Source organism: Salmo salar, chromosome 06 (genome assembly GCF_965601325.2).
Source record: "Salmo salar chromosome 06, fSalSal1, whole genome shotgun sequence".
Lineage (NCBI taxonomy): Eukaryota > Metazoa > Chordata > Actinopteri > Salmoniformes > Salmonidae > Salmo > Salmo salar.
In genome coordinates this window covers 42,124,980-42,139,753 of record NC_138296.1, presented here as the reverse complement: position 1 = coordinate 42,139,753, position 14,774 = coordinate 42,124,980, and positions in this window count along the sequence as shown.

Genomic DNA, 14,774 nt, shown 5'->3' with positions numbered 1-14,774 from the left:
CACAAATAGTTAATGTCCATCCAATGAGGCAAAAAGGACAATGTCGGAGATTAATTCAATAAGAGAAAAGCTACAAAATGGAGAATTTAAAATAAAGAGACGGGTGTGCCAGAACAATGTTATGTGTGATGATTGTGAGGCACTATACAAATTCAACAGTCAGAAGCAACCTTGTCTCAGATTATTTTGTATCATTCTGTACGTAAATCTGACACACTCCAATTAGTATGACATGTTACGTTTCGTATTGTATGTATTCATTTGTGGATGTTCATCATCCATTTCGTATGATATGTTATCCTCTTAAGAATTACAAATCGTATTATATGTTACAAATTTGCAAATTTGCAAAAAAGTAGTAAGTAGTTGCAAAGTTGCTAATTAGCTAAAGTTGTCTGTGATGAGATTGGAACTTCAAACCATTGGGTTGCTAGACGTTTGCATTGATGAGATTTGAACTCGAAACCTTTGGGTTGCTAGACATTCGTATTATATGCCCACTGATTCATTCTATCGATGTGGACTAGGCATAGTATCTGAACATAGTATCTGATGAGCAAGGGTTTATTTAGTCTTCTACGGCGGGCAACAAGTAATGACAGAAGAGAAGCTACATCTAATTATAGACAAGTTTATTATTAACAAATAGCCTACCAAAATGTTGTGGTCTGCGGTTGTGAGGCCAATTGGACGTACTGCCAAATTTTCTAAAACAACGTATCTAATACGACATTGGAGGCGTTTTATGGTAGAGAAATTAACATTACATTCTCTGGCAACAGCTGCTCTGGTGGACATTCCTACAGTCAGCATGCCAATTGCATAATCCCTCAAAACTTGAGACATCTGTGGCATTGTGTTGTGACAAAACTACACATTTTAGAGTAGCATTTTACTGTCCCCAGCACAAAGTGCACCTGTGTAATGTTTAATCAGCTTCTTGATATGCCACACCTGTCAGGTGGATGGATTATCTTGGCAAAGGAGAATTGCTCACTAACAGGGATGTAAACACATTTGTGCACAAAAGCTTTTTGTACATATGGACAATTTCTGGGATCTTTTATTTCAGCTCATGAAACATGCCACCAACACTTTACGTGTTACATTTATATGTTTGTTCAGTATAAATTAGTTAATAAATATACAGTATCAGTCAAAGGTTTGAACACATTCAAGGGATTCTCATTCAAGGGTTTTTCTTAATTTTGTACTATTTTCTACATTGAAGAATAATAGTGGAGACATCAAAACTATGAAATTACACAAGTAGTACTTTAAAGTACTTTACACCACTGTTTACCCCACACACCCTCTTGTCAAAAAATCTTTCTAAAATCTCTGGCTGTAAGCTACAGAGCATTTTTTATATTTGCGGGTTTGGGTCTGGTGCGGGCTTCAGATTTTCACTTTATCACATATAGTCAGGCAGTTGCAGGTGGGTTATTAGCAATTGCGGGTGAACAAACAGCTGACTTGTACATGACTAATCGCTTAAACCCGGAAACATTTGATTTTTACGCCCAGTGGAGAGTGGCCATAGGCAAATGCCAAAAGACGTTAGGAATAATAGCGCCGTCTGGCAGCAGCAGGACAAGTGACAGGTCAGAAGGCATCTTGGTTCTTTATCTTGTCACCCCATCCAACAGCATCTCTGAATATTTAATGAGTATTAAAACTCTGAATATTTAGGCAATTTCATTGATGACTATATGACATAGGTTGAAATCATATTCTTATTCTGAAGCAAAGGATACCTGACAATGAACTGTGGAGAAGGAGATGAAGGACTGTGGCATGTCATGGAAAACCATCCCCAAAAAAGACAGCTCTTGTGGAAGCCTTATATTCTACATAGGAACGAAAATTATTATGTTTTTAAAAAGTAAGTAGGGTCGTTCCACAAAAAGAGTGCCTTTTGTGGCCCTTTGATATTTTAAGTAGAAATTGTGCACCAATATATAATTTTAAAAGCATGTTAAATTACATTTTTAATATGAATAGAGGTTTGCTAAAGTGACGAAAGGCAGCATTCTGACACATCCCTCCTTCAACCCATTACTTCTAGGAAGATTTTAACACACTTAATCCCAAACTTTCTCCAAATTTTGCCATCATTGTAAATCCCTAGTTATTTGGTTGCTTTTTTGACCAAGTCATTCATGAAGACGAGGAGCATCCGCGCATGGGATTTCATTTGGGATTTTAAATTGAATTAGTTTTGCATTATTTTAAATGCCATTTAATTCCATGCAATAGTAATATAATTGTATATTAATATTCCTTAATTTCAAGTGTCATAGTTTGCAAATAAAAGCGAGGATGACAGTGAAAAATGGAAGGTTTTCCCTTTACAAAAACTGAACTTCATGAAAGAAATGTCCTGTTGGTGACATCTTGTCACAGTACACCCACACTGTGTAAACCCAGCCAACCCATGGCTCTCTTACCCCGTCACATCTGCTCACGACCTCCCAGAGCTCTAGCCTCACAAGATCAATCTATCAATGTCGCATCGATTTTATTTGGACTGTTGCAGCCAGGCTTGATTTGGCTGGATAGCCTGCGCAAACTGTAGCATGTTCAGTGGACTGAAGCAAATTGAAAATAGTTTAACACCGTAAACACTTTTGTTAGTTAATTGATTATTCATTGTCTGGCTTTACCAGACTGTTTAGGAAACGAAGAGCCCGACATTGCATGGGTGACTGGTTTAGGAGAAACGCCAGTCATGGCATTCACAGGAGGCTGCTGAAGGGAGGATGGCTTATAATAATGGCTGGAATGGAGTGAATGAAATGGCATCAAACACATGGAAACCATGTATTTGATACCATTCCACCTCTTCTGCTCCAGCCATTACCACGACCCTGTCCTCCCCAATTAAGGTGCCACCAACCTCCTGTGCCCAGGTTATATGACCTGCTACTAAAATAGAACCATTATCAGTGTTTATTTAATACATGCTTTTCTTTACTACACCTTGAAATTACTATACAATTTCCAAAAGCGAAATGAATAGAACTTTGTGTGGTTCATGTCTTCATTGTTTGTGATGGCTAATGATCTGCAGATTAGGTAAATGTTGATGTCATTCTCTATTCACAAGGGAAGTTTGAGACAAATACACAATATTGTTTTAATCTAATGATGTGCATAAATGCTTCAAGTACAAAGTACATGATAAGACAACACAGAAAAATATGATGCAGATTAGATCAATTCCCCTCTACCCCACTGCTATTATATTCCAATTAACATCAGAGACTGAGTCAACAGACCCATGCTTAAATATATCCTCCAGCGATTTTCTGTTGAAAAGCGATATCCCAAGTATACAGTAAAGTACACAAACTAAAGGGTAAAAACAATGAGATAAACTATATTTTTTAGACATAACTGCAAACTTCTGGGAGTAGGGCATTCAAAGAGTTGGTTTAATGGTCAGATGTGATGTCATCGGCCTCCCTTTTGCTTAAGGAACAATAGAAGAGCAATAGAGAACAAAAGAGGAAAGGCCGGACCCTCCAGCTGTGCTATGTCATACTTGGACAACCTTTTGTTAAGTAAATCAGATTTTAAATGAGGTGAAAATTAGAATGGAGGACGACTTTAAGCACAGTGTATTTCCTCAGAATATGCTATTTCATCAGACTCCCTCGATCAATGCCCATAAAGTCTCATTTAACTGGTATGGAGCAGCACAAAATTCAACAAATATTGACAACACAATAGGGAGGATAGCCTCAGCTTGGCTCATCCATTTACAGCCTTCCATAAATTAGAACATTTGTTTAGTCCTTAATTTAGTGGTAATTCCTCCCTTGGCGATTAGTCTGACTATTAGATGGAAATGGGCCAGCTGCCTGAGACTGGCGATGGGAACGCAGTTAGATGATCTGTGAAGGATTGTGTGTGTGTGAGGAGGCCAGGAGGATAGTTTCGTAGCTCTATTGAATAAACATGCTAAATGAGAGTTCGGTCTCATTATGGTGGAAAGGGCACCAGATGACAAGAAAATCAAACAATCTAATATTAGTAGAGTAAAAGCTCTAATGTAGTGACGCACATTGTAGAAAAGAAGTGTGTCAGAGAGCCTCTCCCTCCCCCTGTATCCTCAAGCTGAACTTCAACACACCTGCTGAGACGACCTTGGTCAATATATATGTGCCAAAGTCCTGTCGTTTCGAAAGCACAGCGATTGAGTCAATCATAATGATAAACATGTTAACAATATTGAAAGGACAAGACACTCCATCAAGGATTTTGGACACACTGACAAACAGAACATGCAGCTCTATCCCGGCAACTCTATGGGGCCTGTAGCTGTAGGCAGAATCCTTGTAGAGATACAGAACACCTTCAACCTGTGTGTTAAAACTCCTTCTCCATGGCGCTGTGTGTCTTTGAAAGGGAAAGCTTGTGCTTCAGGGTGTGTGTTGCACAGCGTGATTTCATCCATAGAATCATCTCGTTGGTTTGACATGCTGGATGAAAGTCTCACCCATGGGAATTGATGGTGAAGTCATTAGTACGTGAAATGCTGAACAATTTGTTTTCGCTTCCCTCTATCACTCTTTCATTACAATTGCTTGCTAAACATAGGCTGAAGATAAATACAACAATACCTATTTGGATGCAATGGCAATGCATATTTTTGCATCAATTTTCTTCAGACATGATTTCTTTCATGCTCTGATTATTATAATATGTATAAAATAATTCATGGTAGAGAACAACACAAGGTATTATACCAAATGGGGGATCATCCCAGCAGGTGCTCCAACATAAACGTAAATATAGACTATATATACAAAAGTATGTGGACACTCCTTCAAATGAGTGAATTTGGCTATTTCAGCCACACCCGTTGCTGACAGGTTTATAAAATTGAGCACACAGCCATGAAATCTCCATAGACAAACACTGGCAGTAGAATGGCCTTACTGAAGAGCTCAGTGACTTTCAATGTGGCGCCGTCATAGGATGCCACCTTTCCAACAAGTCAGTCCATCAAATTTCTGCTCTGCTAGAGCTGCCCCGGTCAACTGTAAGGGCTGTTATTGTGAAATGGAAACGTCTAAGAGCAACAACGGCTCAGCCGCGAAGTGGTAGGCCACACAAGTTCACAGAACAGGACCACCGAGTGCTGAGGCGCGTAGCGAGTAGAAATCATCTGTCCTCGGTTGCAACACTCACTACCGAGTTCCAAACTGCCTCTGGAAGCAATGTCGTCACAAGAACTGTTCGTCAGGACCTTCATGAAATGGGTTTCCATGGACGAGCAGCCGCACACAAGCCTAAGATCCCCATGCGCAATGCCAAGCGTCGGCTGGAGTGGTGTACAGCTCGACTCTGGAGCAGTGGAAATTCGTTCTCTGGAGTGATGAATCACACCTCACTATCTGGCAGTCTGACGGACAAATCTGGGTTTGGCTGATGCCAGGAGAACACTACCTGTTTGAATGCATAGTGCCAACTATAAAGTTTGGTGGAGGAGGAATAATGGTCTGGGGCGGTTTTTCATGGTTCGGGCTAGGCCCCTTAGTTCCAGTGAAGGTAAATCTTAATGCTACAGCATACAATGATATTCTAGGCAATTATGTGCCGTTTGGGGAAGGCTCTTTCATGTTTCAGCATGACAATGCCCCCGTGCACAAAATCAGATCCATACAGAGATCGGTGTGGAAGAACTTGACTGGCCTGCACAGCGCCCTGACCTCAACCCCATCAAACACCTTTGGGATGAATTGGAATGCCAACTGCGAGCCAGGCCTAATCGCCCAACATCAGTGTCCGACCCATCTAATGCTAGTGGATAGCCTTCCATGAAGAGTGAAGGCTGTTATAGCAGCAAAGGGGTGACCAACTCCCTATTAATGCCCATGATTTTGGAATGAGATGTTCGACAAGCAGATGTCCACATACATCTGGTCATGTAGTGTACAGTAGAAGAGTCAGATTGATATTTGGTTGGTATCTTTGTATGTGTTCGTTCGGCTAATGAAAAAAGCTACAAAATAATTATAGGCATGTCTCTTTGATCTGATCCGAGGATATTTGAGTTCTCAGATCCCATTATAATATGGTTTTGGGGAAACCTGAACAAACACAAGAGGAAATCTCCTGTCACAGACCTCAAAATAATCTATAGACACAGCACTGTTGTTACCTGTCAGACACCCCATGAAATTCAAATAATCTCAGAGCAAACCGTGGAGCTGTTCCCGTATGTAAAGCAGATGGAAAACAAGGCAGCCAGTTCTTCTAAGAATCACAAGGGACTGTGAAATGTTTCACGCATTTCTATTCACTAGCTCGCTATGTAAACAGCCTGAATTCTGGGAGCTCACTCCATTATTCACCTACTGGAGTGGAAGCAAGATTTTAGTACCCCATAAATGCTTTTTGCTCTCTGCGTTTCCCCACTCTCCTGGTTTTTGTGCGGGCATTCCAATGCACCACAGGTTTGTTTGGAAAGGATTCCATAAAATAATGACTTCTTCTGAGTTATAGACCACATTCTATTCTCAACAAATCAAGGATAGCATATTTCCCATACCCTATTCCACATTTCCCACCTTTTATTTCCAAAGATGTGAAAGTCTGATCTCAGATATCAGCTGCTATCTGCTGCTGGGTAGCCAACATGATATCATAGGAAAATGTCCTACTGGCACGTTTTTGCAAAAAGGTAATTTGTCACAGTAAGTGACGTTTTTCTCAGTACATTGCAGTCAATGGAAAAGATGAGTGTCATAGGGTAGATGTTTTTCTCAGTACATTGCAGTCAATGGGAAAAGATGAGTGTCACAGGGTAGACGTTTTTCTCAGTACATTGCAGTCAATGGGAAAAGATGAGTGTCACAGGGTAGACGTTTTTCTCAGTACATTGCAGTCAATGGGAAAAGATGAGTGTCACAAGGTTGACGCTTTTCTTGTTTATCTCATGTCTCTCTCTCTCTCTCTACCGCCTCTTTATCCACCCTACACCCTCTCTCACCCTCTCTATCTATGTCTCTCTCTCTCCCTCCCTCCCTCCCTCCCTCCCTCACTCACTCTCTTTTCTCTCCTCCTCTCCCCCTTCATTCTCTCTCCTTCCTTATTTCCCTCCCTCCCGCTCTTCTCATCCTCCTCCTCTCTCCCACCTCTGTCTGTCTTTTGACTCTCTTCCCTCCCTTCTCTCACTCTCCCCCTTTTCTTTCTCTCCTCCCCCTCCATTTTCTGTCCCGCCTTCTTTCCCTGCCTCCCCCTTCTCTTCTCTTCTTGTCTCTTCTCATCTCTCTCTCTCCCTCTCCCTCCTCTCTCCCACAGACAGGGCGACAGACGGACAGGCAGACACAGACCGACAAACAGACACAGACAGACAGGCTCTTAGTTTCTATAACTGCTTTTTTTATGCTTTTGGATCGATTGACTTAAAATTTTATATGCCGGATCATGACAGTCCCCCGGTCACAAATATGTAAAATGTTGGAAGATTAAATCTTTTTTACTCTCTGAAACCACCCCTATGACCCCCAATTAAGTCACTTCCTGTAAACAGACAGACATACAGGCAGACACAGACAGGCATGCAGTTAGGCAGGTATACAGGCAGACAGACAGTTTCAAGTTTCAAGTCAATACATTTTTGGGGGACCAATATCCTCTTCAGAATTCATTCAAGAATTCATAACAAGGCTCTTAGTTTCTGTGAAGAAGGGATAGAGGTGAAGGAGGGAGGGAGGTTGGGAGGGAGAAAAAGAGAGAGGAGGGTATCATCTCTGTGATGCATTTCTCTATGCGTCCATATTGTGATACTAATCTTGCCCCATTGAATGCAATTTATTCAATTAGTCATCAACACTGTGACACTCATCTTTTCCCATTGACTGCAATTTATTGACATACGATTCAATTGGTGACACTCATCTTTTCCCATTGAACCCAATGTATTGAGATAAACGTCAACCCTCTGACTCTCATGTTTTCCAATTGACTGCAATTCTTTGAGAAAAACGTCAGCTACGGTCACATTTTACTTTTTTGCAAAAATGTGCCATGACGTTTTCAGGCTGATAATGGGCTGGGGTAGCACGGTCAAAGTCCCTGTGTGAGTCCATGCATCATTGGAACATGATGAGGAAACATACACTTGGCCTCAGCTGGGCATGCAGTGAGAGTGTGTGTGTGTGTATTCTTGCATGAGGTGCTGTGGGAGAGACATGGCTCACACTGTGATGTAGATGCCATGTTTGTTTATCTCTGGGTCTGTCCGAGGTGGGGGTGTCGCTGCAGGAGAGAGCAATGTATTATTCAGATGTGTATCACTCTGTGGGGGTGAGGGGTGTGTACTGTATGTGGGGGGGAGGAGGGGGGGGGGGGTGCAGTGAATGCCAGAGGCCCAGCAACACTATTTCTCCCTGGGCTGTCAAAGCTGACATCACCTGCTGGCCGTTTTGCCAGGTCCTTTTCGGCAGGGGTCTCTGACCTTTTCCTGGTTCATGCAGTAGAGAGAGGGCTGAGAGATCCCAACGTGTCTGTTATGCCCAGGGACTCGCTAGCTGGTGTCACTCAACAACATACACTGCTTATCTATTCTGGATCAACACATTTTGATAAACAACCTCCAATCTCTAATGCAATATTGCTCCAACTGTTAGTGGCAGTTAGGACACTCCGTAGTAGTGTAAAACTATCGTTTATAGTTACCTCTAGTGTCTCTCTACCAGCTGTGGAAAACAACTTGGGGTAGAAAAAGACCCCCCCAGAAAAGCTAAACTGTAATTACATTTACATAATCTTGTCATAGATTATTATCATCATAATCCTCAAGATTACAGTCAACCAAGTGACCTTGCTACTAGCACTATAGCACCACATTTCAAATCCCATACATTGACTTTGTGATGAACAGTCCCTTTAGCATGTTAGCTGCCACCATAGAGCCGGAAAGTATTACGGACAATTGCTGGACTCACTGTGGGTTAATCCCTGCAACACTAGGCTTGTCTCTCCATTGCAGCAGCAGCAGCAGCATTAGCAGCATAAGCGATGCTGGTGACATTATGAGGGATGCCAGGACCCCAGCCAGTCAGGGCATCAGGGCAGCGTGGAGCGTGGAGCGTGACTGTCAACAGAACATTCCCAGGGGCCTGCAACACTAAACCACGAAGGCCCCATCGTAGGGATGAAATCACCTCCCATTACACTCCTGGTTCTCTGAAAAAAATTATGGAATGAATTAACCCTGCGGTGGTGTTGCCGTGGATCAGAATCCAATTAAACACTGTTTAGCTCTAAACAAGCTGCCAGTCTTAGCCTGTTGGCTCATGAAATTAATGTATTGTTTTGCTAAAAAGAAACGGGTACAACAGAAAACACAGTGTTACCTCAGGCAGCAGCCAATCAAACTGAAATGGGAGCATACCTGGATGATGTAAATGTCAAATTGTACGTCGCAGATTGGGTTGTCAAAGAGACAGTACAATATAGCATTGATAAGTCTGTTCCTGGCTAAATTGAAAACTGTGGGCTAGTTTGTAGTTTATATTTCTTTAAGGCTCGTGTAATGCACATGCAGTACAAAAATGTATTGGCTCAGTGAAGCAACTCCCCAGGGGGCTGTGTTCTACTCCCTAGCTGCCACGTCAATATAACTACTGACCACTGCAGTATCTCTGAGCATCACAAAGACAATTTATGCATGCATCAAGCCGTTTGAGGTTTAGGGTTCCTCCTACGCTTCATGGATACTCTTAATGGACATTTGTAAATGCCTTGAAGATGTAACAAATGAGAGGTATAAAGTTAAATGTCCTGTGAAATCATAAGAAGGCCTAAAACAAGCAGGTAGTTCAACCTCAGGCGCTTTCCGAACACAAGGCAATTATCTTGGGTACAGCCAGCCCTTATCTCAAAGTGACCACAGGTCCGCATCAAAAGCTTGTTAATTTACAGATGTTGCCACTTCTCAGCTGTGGTGGCAGAAATGACTGAACCGTCCCTGGGGTCATTGAGAAGACACACTTCCGCCAGTTTGGCATGCCTCCACACTGTAGAGCAGAGCTGTAGTGCTGTTGCTCAGCTCAATCCAGGCAGGTGCTCAGTTCCCGTGGCCTAATGTGAGACGCCACAGTGCAGGCAGTCCGTCTAAACCACTTTGGATCAAATTAATGCAACCAGGTGTGGCCCCACAGTAGGGGCTCAGGTGACACCTGCTACTTCCCTTTAATTAGAGCTAAAACAGCTGTTTCAGGGTAGACAGAGGGAGCAATCGTCTCATGTCTCTCTACAGCCTGAATCAGTGGTTTGAATGATCAAGTATAGGTGGCATCTGTATGTCGCTGATGGTGTTAGAGATGCAAAAAGCCAATGAGCCAATGACACGAAAGCCAATGGGGCGGTATTGTAGGTTAGTCCTTGTCAATAGGATTATTTAGTGTATTCAATATTTCTGCCAAAGAGAAATGTATTTCTCTTTCTAACAAGGACGTATAGAGAGATAGAACATGATGTTTTTGTGGCTGCTTGTCTTATTGGATATGATGAATGTTTTTAGACAGCTGTCTGTGTGGGGGAAAAGTGGGAATGGCCCTCCTGGCAATTGGCTAGTGAGGCCTGAAGGGAGGGAAATGGAAGTAGTGGCAGGATTCACCTACTCATTCTAACAGCAGGACATATCCACAAGGGACAGTTAGTGGTGAGTGGTAGGGAAAGTTTAAGCTGGCTTTGATGCTACTCATATAATAGGTGTAGTATATATGAAGAGTGGGCACCATCTAGCATTCTGATTTTCTTTGGTTTTTAGACAGAGAGAAAAAAGAGAATGTGACATAAGTGTGCAAACGAAAACATTTTGTAATGTGGAACCCACAGATGTATTTAGTTCTGTTTTTGTAAATACAAAGTGGGTCACCGGTGCACTCTTAAGCCATCGTTCCTCTGGAAAGAGACAACCAAAACCCTAAAACCGAAACAAAAGGACAATGACATCGAGACCTAGATCCAGCCGACAGTAAAAATTCTAATAAAGTTGATGACATCATATATCTCATCATATATCAGAATAATGGACTGTGGATAGCAGTTACAATTAGATATTCTTTAATATATCTTAATTAATGAAGTAATGATTCGATTATGGAACGTGCACTCAACCAGGGATACAAATTGACTCCCGTTCGTGGAGACGCTTTCATTAAAATGAGTAGCCTCTTGTTTTATAGACCTCAGAATGGAAGAGACCTCCTGTGTGTTCATTATGTTGACACGTGTTCAGATTCCCTCCCTACCGTTGTGTTGGTGTGTTGGGATGATAAGGCATTTATATAGCTGATCGTGTGGATATAGAATAGCTCATACACAAGATGGAATAAGGCACACTGTGCATTAAATCTTGAGTGTTATTCTGTCAGTTTGTTTCAAAGGAACCTCAAGGTTTTATCTCCAAATTCTCAGTACCAGCATTTTTTAAAACAAATTCTTTCAAGTATTTTCCCACCATTTCCAAATGGTATTTCACACTGTAAGAGGCTTCTTTTCCAGTAGAGGGCAGTAGTGTGGCAGCAAACTGCTAGTCATCCCATGAGTGTCTACTGTATTATTACTGCTAAGCACATTAGTAAGCAAAAACCAAAAAAAGTTTTTAAAATCATGTTTAGATCGCTTTTTGTGTTTATTGACTATGTCACATGCTACATGGAGAAAACATGCTCTTTATATAAGTTCCCAGCACATTGTTGTGACCATATTTGGTATCAAAAGGATACTGATCTTGGTTCCTTGAAGGACTCTGAGCAGCTGGAAACAGCTATTTTGAAAGCAACACAAAGTGAATGTTCACATTGATAAGAGGATTTATTCCATTTTGAATACGAGGTCAGAAAGATAATTGTCCTGGGGTCCATTCAGAATTTAACTGATTATTTGAGGTGATAAGATATCCGCACAGACAAATAGAAGCTCCCTTTTAAATTCTGAGAGCTTCTTTTGACTGCAGTACATTCTTCTCAAGATGACTACCACAACAGAAACCCAAAGTAGTCTGTAGGTGTTGCTGTTATCTATATAGAATGATCCTAAAGTGTATAGAAAAACACACTTCCTTGTGTTCACCTGAGTATAAGAATGGCTTTGGGCAGCTTGTGAACAAACAAAACCTTCAGGATGTGTGGGAGGAAGTGTGACCTTGAGACTTGGGCCTAGTCTCAAACTAGGTCAGCAGTCACCTTTGCTTGTGTAGAGTCTATTCTTCGCTCCAGTACCAGTACAATCTAATGCCCTGGGTGGGTGCATACGCACAGTCCTCTCTGCACTCGTGGGAGGGTAAACGTTCACACTTGTTTTCTATGGGAGTAGGAGATTGATAATTTCTCTGGCACCTGTGACCTGCCTCTGTTTCTGCCACCACCAACTGCCAGGTCATTTCAGAGGGGAAAGAGGAGGATACATAGTGGCAGAAGAGAGTCTAGCTTTCAGTTGGAACCGTGTGCGATACTGTAGGTGCTGCACTTCCATCGTTCAAGGCTGTGCAGAACCCCGACAAGTGTATGCCATCGCTTGCTATTGATTTAGGAGATCTAAGGAGTAGCTTGATGATTTCTACTCTATCCTCGCTTAGCAATGAGCCTCCCCCTCATTGCCACTCTGCTCACTTAAGCCTGTTGGACAGTGACGCTTCCTGACTTTAAGAACATAATTTGCATCCATTTTATTCCCATTACAATAAATCATTTCCATACACCTGTCATGCCACTAGATCATTATTTAAATACATTACATAAAAGCCCCTTTTGTTATTTTTCTTTGGCAGAGAGAGGTGCTTTAACGTGCATTGGACAAAACAGAGTAGTAATTTATTTCAAATGTCTTTAATCTCTCTCCCCCATACTTCCTTGATCAGTGAGTGCTCATATGGGACTGAGATGGCATTGAACGTAAAAGATTTTGCTCAGGCCCTCTGACTTCATGAGACCTTTGATCTTCACATTACAGTCAGATGTTTGCATAAGGATCCTTTGATTATCCTCTGTTTTCACTTGTTCTCTGAATATTGCATTCTGGACGACTCCATCTTAACACGATACAAACAAATGACAAAGCGAATAATGTTTTTGAAGTAAAGACCAAAATGTAAAAGGCACATATTCTCTTACACCATATGTGTGGATTTTCCTCTGTAACACAAATGGTGTCCCCACAGGACTCTAAATAATAGAGCTGCCTCTGTGGTAACCTTGGAAACTGAAGGTGTTATGAAAATTGTTTTAAATCTAGTCTTCCATATTGTAAATTATGATACTTTCCTGTTACGAAAAATGGCATTTGGACAGTAATAATGAATCAGTCAGACTAAGAACTTCATGCTTTTGCTTTCCTTCCCCCTACGTTTTACCAAAAATGACAAAACATTGGATGTTCCTCTCCCTCCTAGATCTATCTGCAAGACCATATGTTTTACCAATCCATATAAACAACCAGTCCATTATAAAAAACTTTATAAAAAAGTGGAGATGAAAGAACATGCTTTGTCATATTAGCCTACATGGCTAATTATGCAACAAATATTGTGCAAATCTTAGACAGTCTCTGGAAAAAGAGGCAGAGTCATAATTGAACTGGCTGAAGAACTGCAGTTGCCCAAAAGCTTCTTACACTTCCTCTGAAATCAAAGCCCAAACCATTTAATTATTTTCTTCTGTCTACTTTAGTGGAGAGTAGCCTCGGGCAGTCACACGGCAAGGCTGTCTGTCCATTGAAACATTTAATTGAGATGGTATTTTGACATTGGTGATGTAACTGGTTCACCAATGGAGACAGCTTCATTCTCAGACAAAGGGTTCTATAAAGCAGTAGGAGTGTAATCGGCCTGCGTGTAGCTGGTGTAGAGAGTCAGGCGAAGGACAGCAGATATGAGTAATCAACGTATTTACTCAGGTATTCACAAATACAACACAATATACCGAGCCCACAATAACGGACCGTATACAAGACAAACAATTACTCACAAACAAACATGGGGGAACAGAGGATTAAATAATGAACAAGTAATTGGGGGATTGAAACCAGGTGTGTAAGACAAAGACAAAGCAAATGGAAAATGAAAAGTGGATCTGCGATGGCTAGAAGGCCGATGACATCGACCGCCGAACGCCGCCCAAACATGGAGAGGGACCGACTTCGGCGGAAGTCGTGACAGTACCCCCCCCTTGGCGCGCAAACACCGACCTCGGGGACGACCCGGAGGACGAGGTGCAGGGCGATCCGGATGGAGACGGTGGAACTCCCGCAGCAACGAAGGGTCCACGACGTCCTCCACCGGCACCCAGCATCTCCTCTGGACTGTACCCCTCCCACTCCACGAGGTACTGAAGGCCCCTCGCCCAACGCCTCGAGTCCCGGATGGCTCGAACAGCATACACCGGGGCCCCCTCGATGTCCAGAGGGGGCGGAGGAACCTCCCGCACCTCAGACTCCTGGAGTGGACCAACCACCACCGGCCTGAGGAGAGACACATGGAACGAGGGATTAATACGGTAATCTTGGGGAAGCTGTAACCTGTAGCATACCTCTTTCAGTCTCCTCAGGACTTTGAATGGCCCCACAAACCGTGGACCCAGCTTCCTGCAGGGCAGGCGAAGGGGCAGGTTTCGGGTCGAGAACCAGACCTGGTCCCCCAGTGCGAACACCGGGGCCTTACTGCGGTGGCGGTCGGCGCTCGCCTTCTGCCGCCTCACGGCCTGTTGCAGGTGCACATGGGTGGCGTCCCAGGTCTCCTCCGAGCGTTTAAA